Source organism: Natator depressus, chromosome 2, assembly GCF_965152275.1.
Source record: "Natator depressus isolate rNatDep1 chromosome 2, rNatDep2.hap1, whole genome shotgun sequence".
Lineage (NCBI taxonomy): Eukaryota > Metazoa > Chordata > Testudines > Cheloniidae > Natator > Natator depressus.
Genome location: NC_134235.1, coordinates 132,299,711 through 132,320,849, shown reverse-complemented (window position 1 = coordinate 132,320,849; position 21,139 = coordinate 132,299,711). Strand labels below are relative to the sequence as shown.

Genomic DNA, 21,139 nt, shown 5'->3' with positions numbered 1-21,139 from the left:
CTTTTAAATGTAAGCTTCCTATCTGTATGTACAATATTTCTTAAACAGTGTATAAGAGGATACATTGGGTGCGAAAACTGTTGCAGCTTTTGCCTCTGAAGTGTATTGAAACAGACTCCAAAACTTGCAACGTTGTATATTATTTTTGTGTGTGTGGGAGTAGGAAGGTTTTGTTGTCTTGGTCAGTGGTTCCCAATCTTTTCTCTGCTGTGGCACCCTTTAATTATTTTGAGGCACATCACCAGATAGTCTCCAAATGAATCCGCCTTTTTTATCACCTTGGTTTAAAGCTGTTTACTACCCTTGCCATTCAGTCTATACAATAAGGTTAATGATAGACTTTATTGTACAGACTGTGACACATTCACACCAAGATGTTAAATAAAAAAATTATTATATGATGGACAACAAATACAAAAGTTGTACAAGAAACATCAACTAACGATATTATGTATCATGATTTATGGCATTACCTTTGGAAGTGAGCAACATCTCATGCCAAACTCCAAGTAAAAGATCCAAGCTCTTGCTCCGACCTCAGATGCTCTTTGTTTGTTTTTGATGTAAGTCAGGCTTGAAAAGGGCAATAGAATGGAGATAGCATGGTCAGAGATTACAGGATATTAGTCTCCCACTTCAGCCAGAAAGAATCTGAGCGGGACATAATCCTTAATTCAGTAAGCTGATCTTGAGCTGTTGTAATATTCTTAGCACTTCGCATAGCAGAGGAATTTCAAGGATCTTGGACCCAATCAAAATCTTCTATATTAACTGATTTTTTTCTTCCAGACTTCCCAGATGCTCAGAAATTACATTGACCAAAATACTGTCAACAGGATCTGCTGCATTTGCCAAGAGGAACATTTCTGTTGTCCCTTTTGCTACTTTTTCATCCCTGAGGACTAAGTTAGACCTAAACTCATGCAGTTTCTCTGGGCTGGAGAGAAGACTCTCATTTCTACCTTGCATTTTCCTGTTCAGTTCATTGAGGTGGCAGAATAAATAAGCCAGGTAGGCAAGCTTTGCGCACCATGCCACATCAGCAATGAAGTCTGTGTACATTGATTCTCTGAAGTTAGGAATATTTTGATCTCTCTCAGCTCATACAAGCATGAGAGAACTTCTCCACAGGAAAGCCAGTGTACTTCGGTGTACAAAAGTAAACTCTGGTGCTCTGTTGCCATTTCCTTACGCAGCAAGGAGAAAAGATTGGATTTTTAAGGGCTGCAATTTTATAAAGCTCACTATCTTTATTACTCCAACTAACACTTAAGATGGTTCCTTGACTGCACGTGCACCTACCATAATGCTCACAATTTCTTTGCATGTTGGTTAAATTTCTGCAATTGTATGTGGCTTTTTTTGCCTTTGCTACAAGCTCAGTGACTACGTAGCTTGCTTCCAGTGCATTGTCAGAAACAGTTGCACAGTCTATTGTCAATCACACTTGCTTTTTGTTCTGATCCCTCAAATGCTTAAAAAAAAAAAAAATTGTCCTTCCTGGCAAGGGATGAACGTTGGCTTGTAAAGGTGTCATTTTAACTTACTTGGCACCATGGCCTGGTTTGTGATTTTTCTCCCCATGCATGAGACATTGTGAAAGAGAGCAAGATGGTTCCCCTGCAGATGAAAATCCATATTGATAGCTCTCACAGAAGTGTTGGTTTACTACGGTCACTTTCTTAGTTTTGTGTTCAGCTTCATCACTGCAAGTAGACGTGGAACTGCCAAAATCTTTTTTTTTTTTTCTTCTTGTTCAAATATTTGTCCCTTGTTGGGTCATAAATTCTCAGTTCAGTGCTGTAACTTCTGAGATTTGTAAAATTTAAGAAACACACTGACCACCATGTGACTCCCGTAAAGTCAAGTTCATCTGAGTGTAGCGTAACGTTGCATCTATCATAGGTCTCTCCTAATTTTCTCATGAATATTCATGAGCCAATCCAGAATGATGCTAGTAGGGTTAAAATCAAAACCATGGTGGCTAACGTTAGATCTGCCTTTTTGTACTGTAATTAACATTTTCAGCAGTGGAAACGAACATTAAAGCTAAATATAAGAATTCTGGACAAAAGCATGCTCACTGGAGAAAGTGACATGCACTTGAGAATATTATTTTGGAATGTCAAGCAATTAATTAATTTTTTTTTCCTTTTCATTCTCAAAATGGTCTTCCCAAGTGTGTGTAACTTTCTCTGCTGTGTTTAAATGTAATATAATTAATAATAATGCTGTTCCGGGTCTGGCTTGTTCTAGCTTTTACCCCAAGTCAAATATAAAATTTAATCTTAAATTGTATGTCTCTTTTATGTGCATCATCATCAAAGGCTCATTGCAGCGCATTGCATTCATTGAGGCATATCATCTTTGTTTACTTTTTATCCCTCTTATCTTTGCTTCATAATGGAAAGTGACACACGCATAATATTTGAAAGGGGCCTCGTCCTGGAGAGCAGAAGTACATAATGCAATCCAGCTCTGACACTGATTAAAATACAGGGGAAGGTGTTTTTGTTCTCGTGTAGTTTTTTCAAAAAATTCCTTGGCACGCCTGTATGGTCCTGACAGCACACCGGTTGGGAAACACTGGTCTTGGTAACACTTTGTAAATAAAGCAAAATGGCTGGGGGGAGTAAGTGTTTATGATTTTTAGTTGCAGGCATTTTAGTGATGATCCATTAGCCAACATGAACATGGTTCACTGTGCCTCCAAAGTACGCTACCTATCTAGCTACTCCATTTCACCATAGCCACGCTTTGCAGTGTTAAGTTAACTTTTGATTGCTCAGCTCAGGACCAAACCAGTTATCTGGCTCTTCTTTATCAAAATTCTGCATTGAACTGGGTAAAACTCCCCTCCCCCAACCCCCAACAAAAATGCAGATTTTGGTTGATTAAAACATTTTAGCTAACTGTCAAATCTGTGGAATTATTTTGTTTGCAAAAACTGAACAATAATAATAATAAAGAACTCACCACTTTGTTTTGACATGTTTGGAACAAATTTCATGTGGATTTGAATTTTACTTTAAACTTATTAAACTTTTTAAAAGTTAAAAAGTAACCCTCAGAGTGGAACGTTATGTTTTATATAAAACAAAATGTAGTGTTTCACCTGAAACAATTTTTTTTGACTTGCCAGAAAGTCAAAACATTTTCATGTCAACCCAAAAGTCATTCTCCTGTCTTTCCCTCCCCCCAGCCACCGGGCTTTTTAAGCCATCAAACTGAAAAAAAAATAGTATGGCTTTACCTCTGCTTTTCTTATTGAGAGGCTGACTTAATTGTTTGCACACAGTTTCCTGGATTCAGTTGGTCCAAGTGTGTTGTGAGTCCTATGCTAGCATAACATGTTTTTTGCCTGTGCTAGTATGCCATGTTCTCTTGTGGTGCTAGGCATTGACAAGTGTCTGAAGGCACCAAGCACTGCAAATTTGTGCAGGGAGAAAGCCGCTTTGGTAGCTGTGCTCTAAGTACAGTGCACGATGCATGCCTGTAGCCTAGTGTCTCATTTAGGATAGTATTTAGGCAGAGATATGCAGACCAAAGTAAAGTAGATGTCGAGTAAGAGACCCTATTAGCCAAGACTTCCAAAAAACAAGAAATGTAAATATAGATTTCTAAATCCATATTTAAGCACCTCAATAAATGATCTGATTCTCAAGTGATGAGCACCCACCAGCTCCCATTGCTGTTTGGATATAAATAAAACACTGGCCTGGATGAAATGCATCCTAGGGCTTTAAGAGAATTTAGATGTTAGTTAATTCGTGAACTTGATAAGCTAATTTAAAGGTGGGAATTAAAATGGGAACAGATTTAAACCAATCCTGAGAAGTTTTTGAAATTCCCATTATATAAGTTTTGTACTGGAGAAAAGTCTTGTTACTGCAAAATGACACTCATTGAGTTCAATAGAGTATTTGATTAGTTCTGCCAGGAATTAATTTGGCTCTATTACAGATTAAAAATGATGGTTGTCAAATACATTTTTCCAATTTAAAGTCTTTTTAAGTTAAGAAAAATCATTTTGAGAGGCTCACTGGGGGGAGAGAAAGCAGTGGAGCAAAAAAGACTTAGTGGTGATAGTGATCTAGAAGTTAAATGTGGAATTGTAATACAATGTGACAGCAAAAAAAGACCAATGCAGTTTTGGGCTGCCTATGCAGAGGCAATATGTTGCTGAGCAGTGTGATGATAGTAGTGTGATACATAGAGTGACTGACAAATGTGAGAATCCAGAGCAGAGTAACAAATTATCAGGGAGAAGGGGAGACTGACTTCTGAGCAAAGATAGATCACCTCTCTAAATATGGGTGAAGTAGTATAGTCCCCAAATATAGGAAGGTGTAAATGCCAGGCAATTGGGGAGAAAAATTGAGTGGCACAGAGGGGCATTAAAACTAGAAATATTTCTGATTTTTTTGGCAGAATGTTCCATGACACATCTGTCAAGTAGTTGAATAATTTCCCAAAGAGCAATGAAAGTTTCATCATATGACACGTTTAATGTTCCAATCTAATATTAAAGCATCAACACTTGACTTGACTTGAAAGCAGAACCATTACCTGCTACCTCAGATCCCCAAGTTGTTGGACTGCACGCATATTTGCAAAACTGGATCTCATGGGAGCTTACAATCTCATCCATATCTGAGAAGGTGACGAATGAAAGATCGCCTTTTGGATCCGCAATGGCCACTACAAATATTTAGTTATGCCATTTGGACCAACTAATGCTTCAGCAACTTTCCAGCATTTCATTAATGATGTACTACGAGAGCTATTGGACCAGTTCATGTACTTAGATGATCTACTGATATTCTTGGATGATCTGGAACAACCCACCACTCACACTGCACAGTCCTGGAGAAACTATGACATCACGGTCTGTACACTGAACTAGAAAAGTATGTATTTGATCAGACCTCAGCAGAGTTACTGGATTTCATCTTGTCCCCAGAAGGCATCAAGATGGATCCACGTAAGTCCAGTCTTTCCACGACTGGGTAGCTTCCCAAAATGTGTATGACCTACAGCATTTTTTAGGCTGTGTGAACTTCTACCAGAGGTTCATTTTGAATTTTTCAAAAAGCTGAGCTCCTCACTGCCCTATTCTGAAAAAAGCTCCAAGTTCCATTGGTCACCTGGGGCTCAGCATGCGTTCGAAAAATTTGCCTTCACCACTGCTCCAGTATTGATACATCCTGACATGACACAAGCTTTCGTTGTGGAAGATGACACCTCTAGTATGGCAATTGGGGCCATTTTCTCCCAAAGGCATGGACCCGAGCAAATACTGCATCCCATTGGATTCTACTCAAGGAAGCTCACACCTACTGAGCAAAACTGAGATCCTGGACAAGCTGCTCCTGGCAACTAAGACTGCCTGTGAAGAGTGGTGACACTACTTAGAAGGGGCCTGTTGTCTGATCCAAATTTTTACGGACCACAAGAACCTGAAATACCTGTGCAAGGCCAAGGCTCTGATCCATTGGGCCCTATTCTTCTCCCAGTTCAACTTTACCCTGACCTACCTCCCTGGAATCAGGAACAGCATGGCCAATGCCTTGTCCCGAAGATATGGCCCTGACCCCGAGGCTCCAGTTTGAAACCAGCCCACAGTCTCAAATCCCATAACTTTCTTAACGTAACTTGCCACCAGGACCTGCTTGCACTCATCCATTCTGCCTCTGTCTCCGGAATTCCAACTGATGAGCTGACAATGGCCAGCTGAGAACTGCATGATACCCTGGAGGGGATCATGTTTGTGAAGGCATGCAAGTGCCCTCCCCTCCACCCAGACCTGTGAGGGTGGAGGCTCTCCAACTGTGCCATGACTCCACCATGACAGAACACCTAGGGTGACATAAAACCCAACTATTAACATCCATTTCTTCTGGTGGCCCCGAATGTGCTCCACTATAAACACCTTTTATAGCTTCTTGGCAGGTGTATCTGCACCAAGATCTCTCACCAGAAACCCTGCAGTCTCCTCCAACCTCTGGACACCCCATCTTGGCCCCAGGAAGTCATTTCCTTGACCTCCATGGTGGAACTACCAGAATCCACTGGTTTCACCACGATCCTGACTACGCTAGATCGCTCTTCTAAAATGGATCACTTTATTCCCTGCACACGTTTACCCTCTGCAGAGGAAACAGCCTGGCTCTGGTTAAACAACATAATCAGTCTTCATGGCCTCCCAGATCATATCACCTCTGACTGGGGACCACATTTTACTGCCTGCTTCTGGCATGTGGAGCTACATTTAGTAGAAGTCCCATGTGTACTAGTCCTCTGCCTACAATCCACATTCAAACAGAATCAACCAGATCCTTGAATGATACTTTAGATGCTACATCAATCATCAACCATCAATCACCACCAGGTCTTCACTGTTACCACATGCTGAGTTCTCAGACAATGCAGACCATGCATCCACAGGCCCTTCTTTATCAACTATGGGTACCACCCCAATTTCCCTACAACTACCCACATCCTCCCCCAACCCATCTTCCATGGACCTAGAAGAACACATCCATCACGTCCAAAAGGAGGTGAAGGGACACCTTGAAAAGGGCAAAGGAGGGCTACGAAAGGCATGCAGATAAACATGGACAACAGGGCCCCACCTACTTGATAGGACAAAAGATGTGGCTTTCAGTAGAACACCTCCTGGTGGACAGACCTTCCCAGAAACCATACACTGAGAACACATTTCCCCATAGAGCCCAATCACTACCCCCACTGGTACAGGTACAGGATCAAGAAGAATATATTGTATGTGAAGTCTCCACGCTAAAATGAAATGGGGCAAAATATGGTATGTGATCAATTGTGAAGGTTATGATCCCAGAGGAACACATTTGGGAGCCTGAGGAAAACATTCATGCTTCTGCCCTGGTTCAGCTCCTCCACAGGAGCCACTCTCTGAGAAACCTGGACCCATGTCACTCAAAGGGCACTCCTCAAGGAAAGGGTGATGTCATGACCCCTGGCTCTTGAACCTGGGTCTTCAAAGTTTATAAGAACAGCTATGCTCTCACCCTCCATCTGGCAGCTTGCTGACATTTGCATACCTGGGACACATGACGTACAGCCCCAGTTTAAGGCTCTGCTCCTGCAGTCCTATTGACAGTGTTGCAAAGCAGCTGACTGTCCTGCTTGCCCTACTTAAACTAGTGGCAAGAACAGGAAGCTGTCTGAACTGGGCTCCACCCTGTTCTGGATTGTGTGCCTTGTGCTTCCTGCTCCCATGGCTTGACTTCCTGGCATCCTGACCTAGTGGACTCCTGGCAACTGATTCGTAGTTCTGATCTCCAGTTTGTCTCCTGTTATCCTGATGGTCCTGACTCCAGTCTTGTGACCGTGGACTCTGTTTCTGACTACTTGGTCTGGCTGGCTAAGACCCAGCCGTGGCAGCTCCTTAAGAGTAGGCACTGCGACTTCTTCTTTTGTGCATCCAGCCCTCAGTGACTAACTTGGATTGAAATCCTACTTAATCCCCTTTTTTGGACCACAAGTTCAACACTGTCAACAATAAATGATTACCAGAGTTGGGGATTAGAGAATCTGTGAAAGACAGTAAATTATAAAGCAATAGTTTAGTATTGCAACATTTTTATTCAACTCACCAAAACGAAGTCTTTATGCTTCCTTGCCAAACTATCCTTGATGCAATTTTTGTATCTGATATTTTTTTCTGAATGTAGTCCCAGGCCCTGTTATATAAGGGCTGAAAGTTCTAATGATTGGAGCCCTGCGTGGATACAAAATTTATATCCATGGATGCGGATATCTGCCAGCGTAAAGTAGATATGCACAGAGCCACAGGGCTCTAGTAACGAGTGAGACCAGCAAGGCCATGGCCAGCGACAGGGCCAGGAACCTCAGCAGCGAAAGCAGCAGCATGTTGGGTAGCTTCTCCAGCACCCAGCCTGAGCAGCTCCTCGGGTGTGGTTGTGACCAGGGACAGCTGCTGGTGAGCCTGGGGCAGGGCTGGGGGCAGCATAGTCATACCCGAGAGGCTGCCTGGGCTGGGTGCTGGCTCCTGTGAGTGGCAGCCCAACATGCTGCTGCTTTTGCTGCTGCGGTTCCTGGACACTTGCTGGCCATAGCTCTGCTGGTCTCTTTTTTTTGTTCCTAGAGCCCTGCAGCTCCATGGATATCCACTTTGTCAGCAGATATACATTTTGTATCTGCGCAGGGCTCTACTAATGGTCATATGTTTATGGCCAATGTGCTGTAACTGGCTATGTAAGAAATCCGTCTGTCCATGTAGTTACTCCACTGTGGGATTAAGGAATGTTCTTAATACTCAAAGAAGCCACAGTTAAGTGTGTTAATGTGCTGACTGCAATTGCCAAGAAACACAAACTTACCCAGCATTTGAATTAAGAGATGAATCAAATACACTTCAGTTATGAAAAATTACATAAACTAGCAGCAAAGTTCCAAATGAATGCTGTAGAAGTTGCTTGTCGTTGTGCATAGTGCAATTACTGGTTCAATATTTCAACTGCTATGGTGCTCTATCACTTTTCTTTTCAAAATGCAATGGATGGGTTAAGATTCAGATTGTTTGTTTATTTTAATAATTTGTAGCGTTTATTAACTGCAAAAAGAACACTGGGTGGCAAAACAGTTCACATTTCATCCAGCGACCTGTAATTTAAAACTAAAAGTGGTATTCACACTTCAAAACTGTATGTGGAAAAACTTGCTACTTTAATTCTTGTAGTCGAACATGAGGCTCATGTGTCCATTCCCACTCTGACCTCGCCCCAAACAAAATCCACTTGCGTGATATGCTGTTTGAATTGTGACAATGGTACATCTCTTGGCACAGCTCTACTTTCAGCATCTTCCAGTTTTGGAAGATACTAACTGTAAATAATTAAACTAGCCCCATTGGATGAGCAGATTTTATTGATTTTAAACAACTTTGATGTGCCCCTTCCTTCTCTTTCCATGACAGAAACACTATCTGCCAGGTCTTGTAATGTCTTCTTTATTTGGCAGCTGGAATATATCAAAGCCAGTCCCTCTAAAATCCAATGGCTGGAAATGGAATGTCCTACCACCTCTGTTTCTAGACCACAGTCTTCTGCCTCCTGAAAATGAGATGAAGCTGTCCTCACTGCCTGCTCATTGTTTTCCTTGAAGTGCTGGCCAAGTTGGCTGAGTGAGGCTGAAGTGATATACCTCATATTACAGTCTGTTCACTGCCAAGTTCTAGTCAGCTTCAGCAATATATGTGAAAACCTCCAAAGCAAACACAGAGAGGAAATCAAAATTAAATTAATCCTCTCCAAGGATGCATAAAATATGGCTACAGTGCTCAGAGTGCACAAGTTGGGGATGAAGAAGACCTATGGTTTTGCAGGAGTCAAAATCCGTTGGTATTCACAAACTTCTTCTTTTGCAGTGCTGATCTGGGAAGGAGCTGCTTGGTGTTTAGACCCTTGGATGGGATCTTAACTGGGAAAAGAGCTAAATTATAAGGTGCTTTGCAGAAGTCTGGTTAACTCTGGAATGCTGGGTCATGCTTGGCACTTCATATTCATAATGCAAATGGCTAATAGGAATTAAATATTCCTTTTTAAATTAAATCTTCTCACAGCCATGCGGAAGAAGACCATTTGATGCAATCAAACGATCTTCCTTGGGGCTGAACAAAAGTCTACAGGCTCAAATTTATATGTAATAGGCTATGTCTACACTTGCAACTGTATATGGTTCCATGTGCATTGTTGTTCCATAACGCCCCTATTGTCCACATCTGAAGCCCTGAAGGAGAGCACACAACAAATAAATTAGCATGCAGGAGGGATTTAGGGGTGTGTGTGCACGCCTCCGCTGTGTCATGGCCCCGTGACCATTCTCTAGTGCAGTGTAGACACAAGCAAGGGGTGTGTATCAGGTCATGAGTATCAGTAGTACTTCAGGGCTATTCATACTATGCATTGAGCCCTTTACTTCCTGACCCTGATCTAAATGTGTGAATGTCCTTGATGCATACACCCTATGCCACCCCGTTGCCAGCAGATGGGCACTGAACAGTTCATGAGTGAACTCTGTTGATCAGCCCAGGCGATCATGGCTCATATACCAAGAGGTGCCACCTGGTCTCTGGAACACACCCAGTTTGTCATCAGTGTGTGGTCAGGGTACATCATCCTCTATGACTTCGCCTGGAGCAGCAGGAACGTATACCTGTACCAGGAGATTTCATGGAGGCTGCAGGAAATAGGCACCTGAGGCTCTTCTAAGGGAGAGTGAAGGACTCAGTCTCTCTGCCAGGGGACTTTACGCATGCTCCTGGTATGATGAGCTGGACTAGGTGCTCTCCAGGGCGCCGGTACAGCACTTGAAGTGTCTTACAACAAACTCCGCTCAACCCTATTGGCCTCATCATATGACAGAATGCTGATGAAGGGCAGGGTGAGGAGGTCCTGGGGTCTACCGAGGGAGACTCAGAGGAAGAAGAACGTGTGATTCTGCTCCTCTATCCAGCAGACCCCATTAAGGGGGACCCCAAGCTGCTATGGGAACCAGCACCCAAGGCTGCTAAGTTTTTTAAATGGACCCCCGCGCATCCTCCCTGGAAATATCCCCCCTTCCTCTGGTGATAAATGGTCCCTGAGCAACACACAGCTGTAAATCAATGATTTTTATTGAAACCCCATGAACCACAGTAATGCATGTAGTGAAAACTATAACAAAGATTAACAAGCAGTCACTGTGCCCCTAAGCCTGTACATTTCTCAACCAGAACTTGGGCAGCAGAAGTCCTTGGGCCATGTGGACTGGAGAGAAGGGGAGGGAGGGGGCAGGTTTGGAAAAAGCCCTGGGGGGTGGGGGGAGAACAGTTTTGATATTTGTGGTGGTTCAAAGACCGGAAAACACCTTCCCCTCCCACCACTCATCTTCCCTTCCCCTTAGGAATAGGAGCTATGCTGAAGGCGGTGGGGGTGGTTGCTAGCTTGGGTGCAGGCCTGCCCAGGGAAAGAGAACACTTTTTGGTTCTCTGAGGAACATCAGAGTGGTCCTTTCACCCTGAGACACTTCAAATGTTGGTTTACCATTCCCAGGCCCTAGTGTCTGGTCTCTCCCTGTGCTGAGCTACTGTACAGAAGCTGGGAGAAGCAGGGGTGGGTGAAGGATCTGCTCTGGTGCTTGCATAAACACAATGCTGTGTCCCTTAGCAGTGGAGAGGTGGCTGGCTTGTGGAGTTAATCCAAAATTATGGGAAGAAAATACACTTGCAAGGTGACCATTTCCTTGTCCCTTTCAGTGCTGTTTGCTTGATATAGGGGCTGGACTTTCTGGTGATGCAGGTTGGATTATGGGGTGGGTGGATGTTCTTTGTGGTCTTCTGTTCCTCTTCCATGGGAACGCTATCTGGTAGCTTACAATACAGTCAGTTTCCTTTCCAATTGCCTCCCAGGCCTGTAAGCATAATTCAGCACATTTTTGGTGGTAGCAGAAATTCAAGCTGGTTCTTCAGGTTTAATGGAAGGGCAAATGTAGTTGGTCCACCTTTGTAGCTCACCAAATGCCTCCACTCAGCAATATGTAGAGGACTGACCATTAGCAGAAATATGTCTCTGGCACAGTTGGGCAGCTCTCCCCAGGACTGGAAAGATACCTCTCTTCAAAGCTGCTATGTTCTCCAAATGGTGGCCACCAGCCTTTAAAAAACAAATAGGTGTCACTAGTGACGTTGCCCCTGAAAGGATCTGAACCCCACCCTAACCGGCCCCTTCATAAACTGTAAACATTACAGCATTTTAAGCACTGTACTGCAGGTCTCTTACCATTTATTACCCTCAGCTCTTTTCTTGTGGGCTGCAAAAGCTGTCTGAGAAGGAAAAAGGTTGCAACAGTTGCATTCCTGAGATGCTAAAAAGTATCAATATTGTGACCTTCAGAAGCACAGTTGCCTTTGGTGGCTGGATGCTTTCAGGGCCTGCCTGCCACCTCCCAGTGGCCATACTGATACTCCAGCTGCTGCCATGGCTGCTGCTGAGATGGTGAAGCCACCTCACCGCCGTGACAGGGAGGAGCAAGCTGGATGCCTGGCACAAAATCCTCCACTGGCACTTGAAAGCCCTCTGAGGGGAATCCCCTCCAGAGCATGCAGGAGGGGATCAATGAGCCTGAACCAGTCCCTGTAGTCCAGCTTGTGTTTAACCCCCAAACTCCCTCCAGGAGACTTCCCTGTTTGTCCCCATGCACAATACTCTGCAGCAGTCCCCCCGCGCCCCCCAGCTTTCTCAGGGCACTAGGGGGGAGAATGGTAAGGAGACCGGTGTAGAGACATTGTACGTTTCTCAGGGAATTTGACCTTTTTTTTCCCATTAGTTTCCAGTTCCCATTAAAAAAATGTTTTATTCTATGTTCCATGGTTCTCTTTAAATAAAGGTTACTGTTCACTTAAACTGCGCATCTTTCTTCCTGAGTATGGTCAACGAAATATTTCCCACATTTTGAATGGGAGCAGGATTCAGAACACATCACCGGGCCTGTGATTTCTGTAACTGTGGTGCCATAGAAATGCAATGAATTCTCTGTTCCTCCTCTCCCCTCTGTCCCTTCCCAGGCACAGCCATGAATTTCCTAATCATAAAAAAAGCGGAGGGGAGGAGTTATGACAAGGAACTAAACTTTGAAATAACTATTGCTGTCTCCAGCACCGGCACATGGAACAGAAGAGGTTAACTGTGAACATCTTTATACCTTTGTAATTAATGCAAGTGACAACACAGAGAAAAAAGAAAAGGAGTACTTGTGGCACCTTAGAGACTAACCAGTTTATTTGAGTATGAGCTTTCATGAGCTACAGCTCACTTCATCGGATGCATAGCATATCGTGGAAACTGCAGAAGACATTATATACACACAGAGACCATGAAACAAAACTTCCTCCCACCCCACTCTCCTGCTGGTAACAGCTTATCTAAAGTGATCATCAAGGAGGGACATTTCCAGCACAAATCCAGGTTTTCTCACCCTTCCCTCTCCCCCCCCCCCCCCCAGAGACGCATACAAACTCACTCTCCTGCTGGTAATAGCCCATCCCTCTTTGAAACCTCTCTTTATAATGCGCGTGATAATCAAGGTGGGTCATTTCCAGCACTAATCCAGGTTTTCTCACCCCCCCCCCCACACACCCCCCTCCAAAAACCACACACACAAACTCACTCTCCTGCTGGCAATAGCTCATCTTACAATGTGCACAGCAATAATCCAATAATCCTGAAGGATGACCCAACACTCTCACAAATCTTGGGAGAAAGGCCAGTCCTTGCCTACAGACAGCCCCCCAACCTGAAGCGAATACTCACCAACAACCACATACCACACAACAGAACCACTAACCCAGGAACCTATCCTTGCAACAAAGCCCGTTGCCAACTGTGCCCACATATCTATTCAGGGGACACCATCACAGGGCCTAACAACATCAGCCACACTATCAGAGGCTCGTTCACCTGCACATCCACCAATGTGATATATGCCATCATGTGCCAGCAATGCCCCTCTGCCATGTACATTGGTCAAACTGGACAGTCTCTACGTAAAAGAATAAATGGACACAAATCAGATGTTAAGAATTATAACATTCATAAACCAGTCGGAGAACACTTCAATCTCTCTGGTCACGCAATCACAGACATGAGGGTCGCTATCTTAAAGCAAAAAAACTTCAAATCCAGACTCCAGCGAGAAACTGCTGAATTGGAATTCATTTGCAAATTGGATACTATTAATTTGGGCTTGAATAGAGACTGGGAGTGGCTAAGTCATTATGCAAGGTAGCCTATCTCCCCTTGTTTTTTTCCTACAAACCCCCCCCCAAGACGTTCTGGTTAAACTTGGATTATTGCTGTGCACGTTGTAAGATGAGCTATTGCCAGCAGGAGAGTGAGTTTGTGTGTGTGGTTTTTGGAGGGGGGTGTGTGTGTGTGTGGGGGGTGAGAAAACCTGGATTAGTGCTGGAAATGACCCACCTTGATTATCATGCGCATTATAAAGAGAGGTTTCAAAGAGGGATGGGCTATTACCAGCAGGAGAGTGAGTTTGTATGTGTCTCGGGGGGGGGGGGGAGGGTGAGAAAACCTGGATTTGTGCTGGAAATGGCCCTCCTTGATGATCACTTTAGATAAGCTGTTACCAGCAGGAGAGTGGGGTGGGAGGAAGTTTTGTTTCATGGTCTCTGTGTGTATATAATGTCTTCTGCAGTTTCCACGATATGCTATGCATCCGATGAAGTGAGCTGTAGCTCACGAAAGCTCATGCTCAAATAAACTGGTTAGTCTCTAAGGTGCCACAAGTACTCCTTTTCTTTTTTCTTTTTACGAATACAGACTAACACGGCTGTTACTCTGAAACACAGAGAAAGGAAACAAAACTAAAAAATTAACCATATAGCTATCTGACGCTAAGCTACACTTTAACAACCTCTCATCCTCATCCCAACAAACATTCACTGCTTGCAACCTTGGGAATACTCATGCGTAACAGTCTACATGCTGTGAGCAGGGGTGTCAGAAAACATTATGGAAAAGGAATGTGTGAAGCTTCTCGCAAAACTATTATTTTTCAAGTACTTTAATAATGATTAAGTGCTCCGCATAAATCGCCCTTAAACAGACCTGTTAACATATAACAAAAACATTGCTCAGTGCTGGCATTAAATATATACACCTTCCCCAGCACAAAACAACAGCAAAAGGTGTTAAACTTGTGGGGTGGCTTTACATAATTATTTGCTGTCAGTTGGTACATTAACTTTGACTGCATGTCACAACACCACTGTGTGGCAATTCTCTAATGAGCATTTCCAACAGCACCTCAGTATCACATTCTATGATGAGATAATCGGCACAGTGCAAGTAACCTTCTGGTTCCCTTCTGTTCCATGATGTTTGAGCAAATAGCATCGCAAATTCTTTTCCCACCACGAACCAGGAGCAGTGTGCACATGGGTGGGATCTGGCTGCCTGTACAGGGTTTGCAAAACAGATCTGTCCTGTGACCACTTACTCCTGAAATATTCCCTTACATATGTTATGCAAGTCATGGCACACTATGAATCTGTGAACTGCGTTAGCCCCATTGGTATCCAGACATGTCTACAGGCATCTCCAACAAGCTTTCAGCTGTCCAAAGACACACTCCTCCACCATTCTGCAGCTACTCAGTCTGTATTTGAAATCCCTTTTTCTTGGCACAGCAATGTCAGGGTATGGTTTCGTGAGCCATGGTAGAAGCGGGTGTGCAGATCCCCCAAAATAACTGTTGGCACAGAAACATTGTACAGAACCATGTATTGGGGAATAAAGTCTTATTCCCTTCTCAAGTAAAATTCTTATCTCCCGAATGCTCTGGCATCATGAATTTTTCCTGAGTGTTCAAAGTTGGTGCTCATGAACTGACCCCCGTGGTCCACTACACTTTGGAAAATGAACCTTTTTGATTCACATATCACTTGTCCCTTTTGGTGGGTAAGGATTGAGATGTGTGTTCTGTGGATGGTTCCTGCGCAATTCAGAAAACCCATCCTCTGAAATCTGGCTGTAATTCCAGGGAATTAGCAACCAACTGTGGGCAGATCATAGTATTGACAGTGTGGCAAACCTGTACAACTACCACCCCAACAGTTGACTTCTCAACCCTGAAATGGGTGGCAACTGACTGGTAGTTGTCAGGTGTTTCCAGCTATCAAAGGGCAGTAGTCACCCACTTTTTATGGGTGTTTGATTTCTGAAATTGAGTGGTGTGTTGCTGGAGGGTTGGCATTGGCATAACTCTATGAAGTCTGCTTCCTCATTCAGAAGTTAAGCAGCTGCTCGTCGTCATCCTAGGTTTCTAACACAAAGTGGTCCTTCCACTCCATGCTAGTTCTCTGGGACCAGAAATGCTGGTCCATCCATGGACATACCATTGCAATCCTGGCATTCAACACATCTTTTCCATGGGATCCCAGTAGATTTTCATTCACCCTTCTGGTCCGCTGTCTTCAGCTTCCGAAATATTTCTGGACTCCTTCCATCCAGTATCCAGTACTGCACTGCATGAACATGTGTCCCAGGAGCAGGAGCAAAACCACATCATTATGGACTTGCTCCCTGTCCCTCATGCAGTTTGGCAGAAGGGGGAGATGAGGAGTAACTTCTATCGCCAAATGTGTGAAGGTGGTGTACGGTAACAGCAGCATGCAGCAAAGCAATTCCTAGAGTGTCTCCTCTGAACTCTGGGATACCAGGAAGGACAGGTCGGGGAGAGGGGGGAGGAAAGGTGGAGGAGTTGCACTGTATGTAAGAGAGCTCTGAGCAATCAAACTGCTCTAGTATGAAACTGGAGAAAAGCCTGTTGAGAGTCTTTGGTTTAAGTTTAGAGGCAGAGCAACAAGGGTGGTGTCATGGTGAGTGTCTGCTGTAGACCACTGGACCACTAGGGTGAGGTAGATGAGGCTGTCTTTGAATAACTAACAGATCACAGACCCTGGTTCTCATGGGGGACTTCAATCACCCTGACATCTGCTGGGAGAGCAATACAGCGGTGCACAGACAATCCAGAAAGTTTTTGGAGAGTGTTGGGGACAACTTCCTGGTGCAAGTGCTGGAAGAACCAAGTAGGGGCTGTGCTCCTCTTGACCTGCTGCTTACAAAAAGGGAAGAATTGGTAGGGGAAGTAGAAGTGGGTGGCAACCTGGGCAGCAGCGACCATGAGATGGTCGAGTTCAGGATCCCAACAAAAGGAAGAAAGGCGAGCAGCAGAATACAGACCCTGGACTTCAGAAAAAACAGACTTTGACTCCCTCAGGGAACTGATGGGCAGGATCCCCTGGGAGGTTAATATGAAGGGGAAAGAGGTCTAGGAGAGCTGGCTGTATTTTAAAGAAGCCTTATTGAGGGTGCAGGAACAAATCATCCTGATGGGCAGAAAGAATAGCAAATATGGCAGGCGACAAGGTTGGATTATCTGAGAAATCTTCAATGAGCTTAAACACAAAAAGGAAGCTTACAAGAAGTGGAAACTTGAACAGATGACTAGAGAGGAGTATTAAAATATTGCTCAAGCATGCAGGGGTGTAATCAGGAAGGCCAAAGCACAATTGGAGTTGCAGCTAGCAAGGGATGTGAAGGATAACAAGAAGGGTTTCTACAGGTACGTTAGCAACAAGAAGGTGGTCAGGGAAAGTGTGGGACCTTACTGAATGGGGGAGGCAACCAGGTGGCAGATGATGTGGAAAAAGCTGAAGTACTCAATGCTTTTTTTGCCTCAGTCTTCACAGACAAGGTCAGATCCCAAACTGCTGCACTGGGCAGCACAGGATGGGGAGGAGGTGAGCAGCCCTCAGTGGTGAAAGAACAGATTAAGGACTATTTAGAAAAGCTGGACGTACACACGTCCATGTGGCTGGATCTAATGAATCCAAGGGTGCAGAGGGAGTTGGCTGATGTGATTGCAGAGCCATTGGCCATTATCTTTGAAAACTCGTGGTGATCAGGGGAGGTCCCGGATGATTGGAAAAAGGCAAATATAGTGCTCATCTTTAAAAAAGGGAAGAACGAGAATCCAGAGAATTACAGACCGGTCAGCCTCCCCTCAGTCCCTGGAAGAATCGTGGAGCAGGTCCTCAAGGAATCTGTTTTGAAGCACTTGAAGAGGAAGGTGATCAGGAACAGTCAACATGGATTCACCAAGGGCAAGTCATGCCTGACCAACCTGATTGCCTTCTATGATGAGATAAGTGGATATGGGGAAAGCGGTGGACGTGAACCTAGTGAGGAGGGCTTTAAACTAGGTTCACCGGGGGAAGGAGACCAAAGCCCTGAGGTAAGTGGGCAAGCAGGATACCGGGAGGAAGTACAGGCAGGAACGTCTGTGAGGGGAGGGCTCCTACCTCATACTGAGAATGGGGCGATCAGCAGGTTATCTCAAGTGCCTATATACAAATGCACAAAGCCTTGGAAACAAGCAGGGAGAACTGGAGGTCCTGGTGAAGGCAAGGAATTATGACGTGATTGGAATAACAGAGACTTGGTGGGATAACTCACATGACTGGAGTACTGTCATGGATGGATATAAACTGTTCAGGAAGGACAGGCAGGGCAGAAAAGGTGGGGGAGTAGCACTGTATGTAAGGGAGCAGTATGACTGCTCAGAGCTCCGGTATGAAACTGCAGAAAAACCTGAGTGTCTCTGGATTAAGTTTAGAAGTGTGAGCAACAAGAGTGATGTAGTGGTGGGAGTCTGCTATAGACCACTGGACCAGGGGAATGAGGTGGATGAGGCTTTCTTCCGGCAACTCGCAGAAGCTACTAGATCGCACGCCGTGGTTCTCATGGGCGACTTTAATCATCCTGATATCTGCTGGGAGAGCACTACAGCGGTGCACAGACAATCCAGGAAGTTTTTGGGAACTGTGGGGGACAATTTCCTGGTGCAAGTGCTGGAGGAGCCAACTAGGGGGAGAGCTTTTCTTGACCTGCTGCTCACAAACCAGGAAGAATTAGTAGGGGAAGCAAAAGTGGACGGGAATCTGGGAGGCAGTGACCATGAGTTGGTCGAGTTCAGGATCCTGACACAGGGAAGAAAGGTAAGCAGCAGAATACGGACCCTGGACTTCAGGAAAGCAGACTTCGACTCCCTCAGGGAACTGATGGGTAGGATCCCTTGGGGGAATAACATAAGGGGGAAAGGAGTCCAGGAGAGCTGGCTGTATTTCAAAGAATCCCTATTGAGGTTACAGGGACAAACCATCCTGATGTGTCGAAAGAATAGTAAATATGGCAGGTGACCAGCTTGGCTTAACAGTGAAATCCTTGCGGATCTTAAACATAAAAAAAGAAGCTTACAAGAAATGGAAGATTGGACAAATGACCAGGGAAGAGTATAAAAATGTTGCTCGGGCATGTAGGAATGAAATCAGGAGGGCCAAATCACACCTGGAGCTGCAGCTAGCAAGAGATGTTAAGAGTAACAAGAAGGGTTTCTTCAGGTATGTTGGCAACAAGAAGAAAGCCAAGGAAAGTGTGGGTCCCTTACTGAATGAGGGAGGCAACCTGGTGACAGAGGATATGGAAAAAGCTAATGTACTCAATGCTTTTTTTGCCTCTATTTTCACGAACAAGGTCAGCTCCCAGACTGCTGCGCTGGGCAACACAGCATGGGGAGTAGGTGGCCAGCCCTCTGTGGAGAAAGAAGTGGTTAGGGACTATTTAGAAAAGCTGGACGTGCACAAGTCCATGGGCCCGGATGCGTTGCATCCGAGAGTGCTAAAGGAGTTGGCGGCTGTGATTGCAGAGCCATTGGCCATTATCTTTGAAAACTCATGGCGATCGGGGGAAGTCCCGGACGACTGGAAAAAGGCTAATGTAATGCCCATCTTTAAAAAAGGGAAGGAGGAGGATCCTGGGAACTACAGGCCAGTCAGCCTCACCTCAGTCCCCGGAAAAATCATGGAGCAGGTCCTCAAGGAATCAATTCTGAAGCACTTAGAGGAGAGGAAAGTGATCAGGAACAGTCAGCATGGATTCACCAAGGGAAGGTCATGCCTGACTAATCTAATTGCCTTCTATGATCAGATTGCTGGTTCTGTGGATGAAGGGAAAGCAGTGGATGTATTGTTTCTTGACTTTAGCAAAGCTTTTGACACGGTCTCCCACAGTATTCTTGTCAGCAAGTTAAAGAAGTATGGGCTGGATGAATGCACTATAAGGTGGGTAGAAAGTTGGCTAGATTGTCAGGCTCAACGGGTAGTGATCAATGGCTCCATGTCTAGATGGCAGCCGGTATCAAGTGGAGTGCCCCAAGGGTCGGTCCTGGGGCCGGTTTTGTTCAATATCTTCATAAATGATCTGGAGGATGGTGTGGATTGCACTCTCAGCAAATTTGTGGATGATACTAAATTAGGAGGAGTGGTAGATACGGTGGCAGGTAGGGATAGGATACAGAGGGACCTAGACAAATTGGAGGATTGGGCCAAAAGAAATCTGATGAGGTTCAACAAGGATACGTGCAGGGTCCTGCACTTAGGACGGAAGAATCCAATGCACTGCTACAGACTAGGGACCAAATGGCTAGGCAGCAGTTCTGCGGAAAAGGACCTAGGGGTGACAGTGGACGAGAAGCTGGATATGAGTCAACAGTGTGCCCTTGTTGCCAAGAAGGCCAATGGCATTTTGGGATGTATAAGTAGGGGCATAGCCAGCAGATCGAGGGACGTGATCGTTCCCCTCTATTCGACATTGGTGAGGCCTCATCTGGAGTACTGTGTCCAGTTTTGGGCCCCACACTACAAGAAGGATGTGGAAAAATTGGAAAGAGTCCAGCGGAAGGCAACAAAAATGATTAGGGGTCTGGAACACATGACTTATGAGAAGAGGCTGAGGAAACTGGGGTTATTTAGTCTGCAGAAAAGAAGATTGAGGGGGGATTTGATAGCTGCCTTCAACTACCTGAAAGGGGGTTCCAAAGAGGATGGCTCTAGACTGTTCTCAGTGGTGGCAGATGACAGAACAAGAAGCAAATGTCTCAAGTTGCAGTGGGGAAGATCTAGGTTGGATATTAGGAAAAACTCTTTCACTAAGAGGGTGGTGAAGCACTGAAATGGGTTACCTAGGGAGGTGGTGGAATTTCCATCCTTAGAGGTTTTTAAGGCCCAGGTTGACAAAGCCCTGGTTGGGATGATTTAGTTGGGGTTGGTCCTGCTTTGAGCAGGGGGTTGGGCTAGATGACCTCCTGAAGTCCCTTCCAACCGTAATCTTCTATGATTCTATGAAATGGTAGTTCTAACAAGGTGCACTGGAAAGGGGCAGTGTGGATGCGGGCATAAACATATACACAACATGCTCCCGTGCCCAGCATGGCATAAGTGGACACTTGGTGTGGGTATGGGGTACAAGTGTTAGCAGTACTTAGACCAGTACCCAGGGGCCTGCAAGTGTGTATGTAGTCATAGAGTTTTTAAGGTCAGAAGGACCACGAGATCATCTAGTCTGACCACCTGTGTATCGCAGGCCTCTTACACCACCCAGCACCTGCACATTAAACCCAACCACCAAAATGAGACCAAAATATTACAACTCACAGGAGATTAGACTGTTATGTACCACAAACG

The 21,139-nt window shown here is 44.9% G+C and overlaps 1 protein-coding gene and 1 long non-coding RNA gene across 2 annotated transcripts in view; one reads left to right on the top strand and one right to left on the bottom strand.

Annotated features, from left to right (window-relative positions):
• The window catches only part of FBXL7 (F-box and leucine rich repeat protein 7), a 321,349-nt gene that overhangs the window by 95,282 nt on the left and 204,928 nt on the right, over positions 1-21,139 (top strand). The gene's annotated exons all lie outside the window — the stretch shown is intronic.
• LOC141982713 (uncharacterized) overlaps positions 11,653-21,139 on the bottom strand; it is a 72,466-nt gene continuing 62,979 nt past the window's right edge. The window contains exon 3 of the long non-coding RNA XR_012638195.1: positions 11,653-11,696. This is a non-coding gene — a long non-coding RNA (uncharacterized LOC141982713). The remainder of the gene's footprint in view (positions 11,697-21,139) is intronic.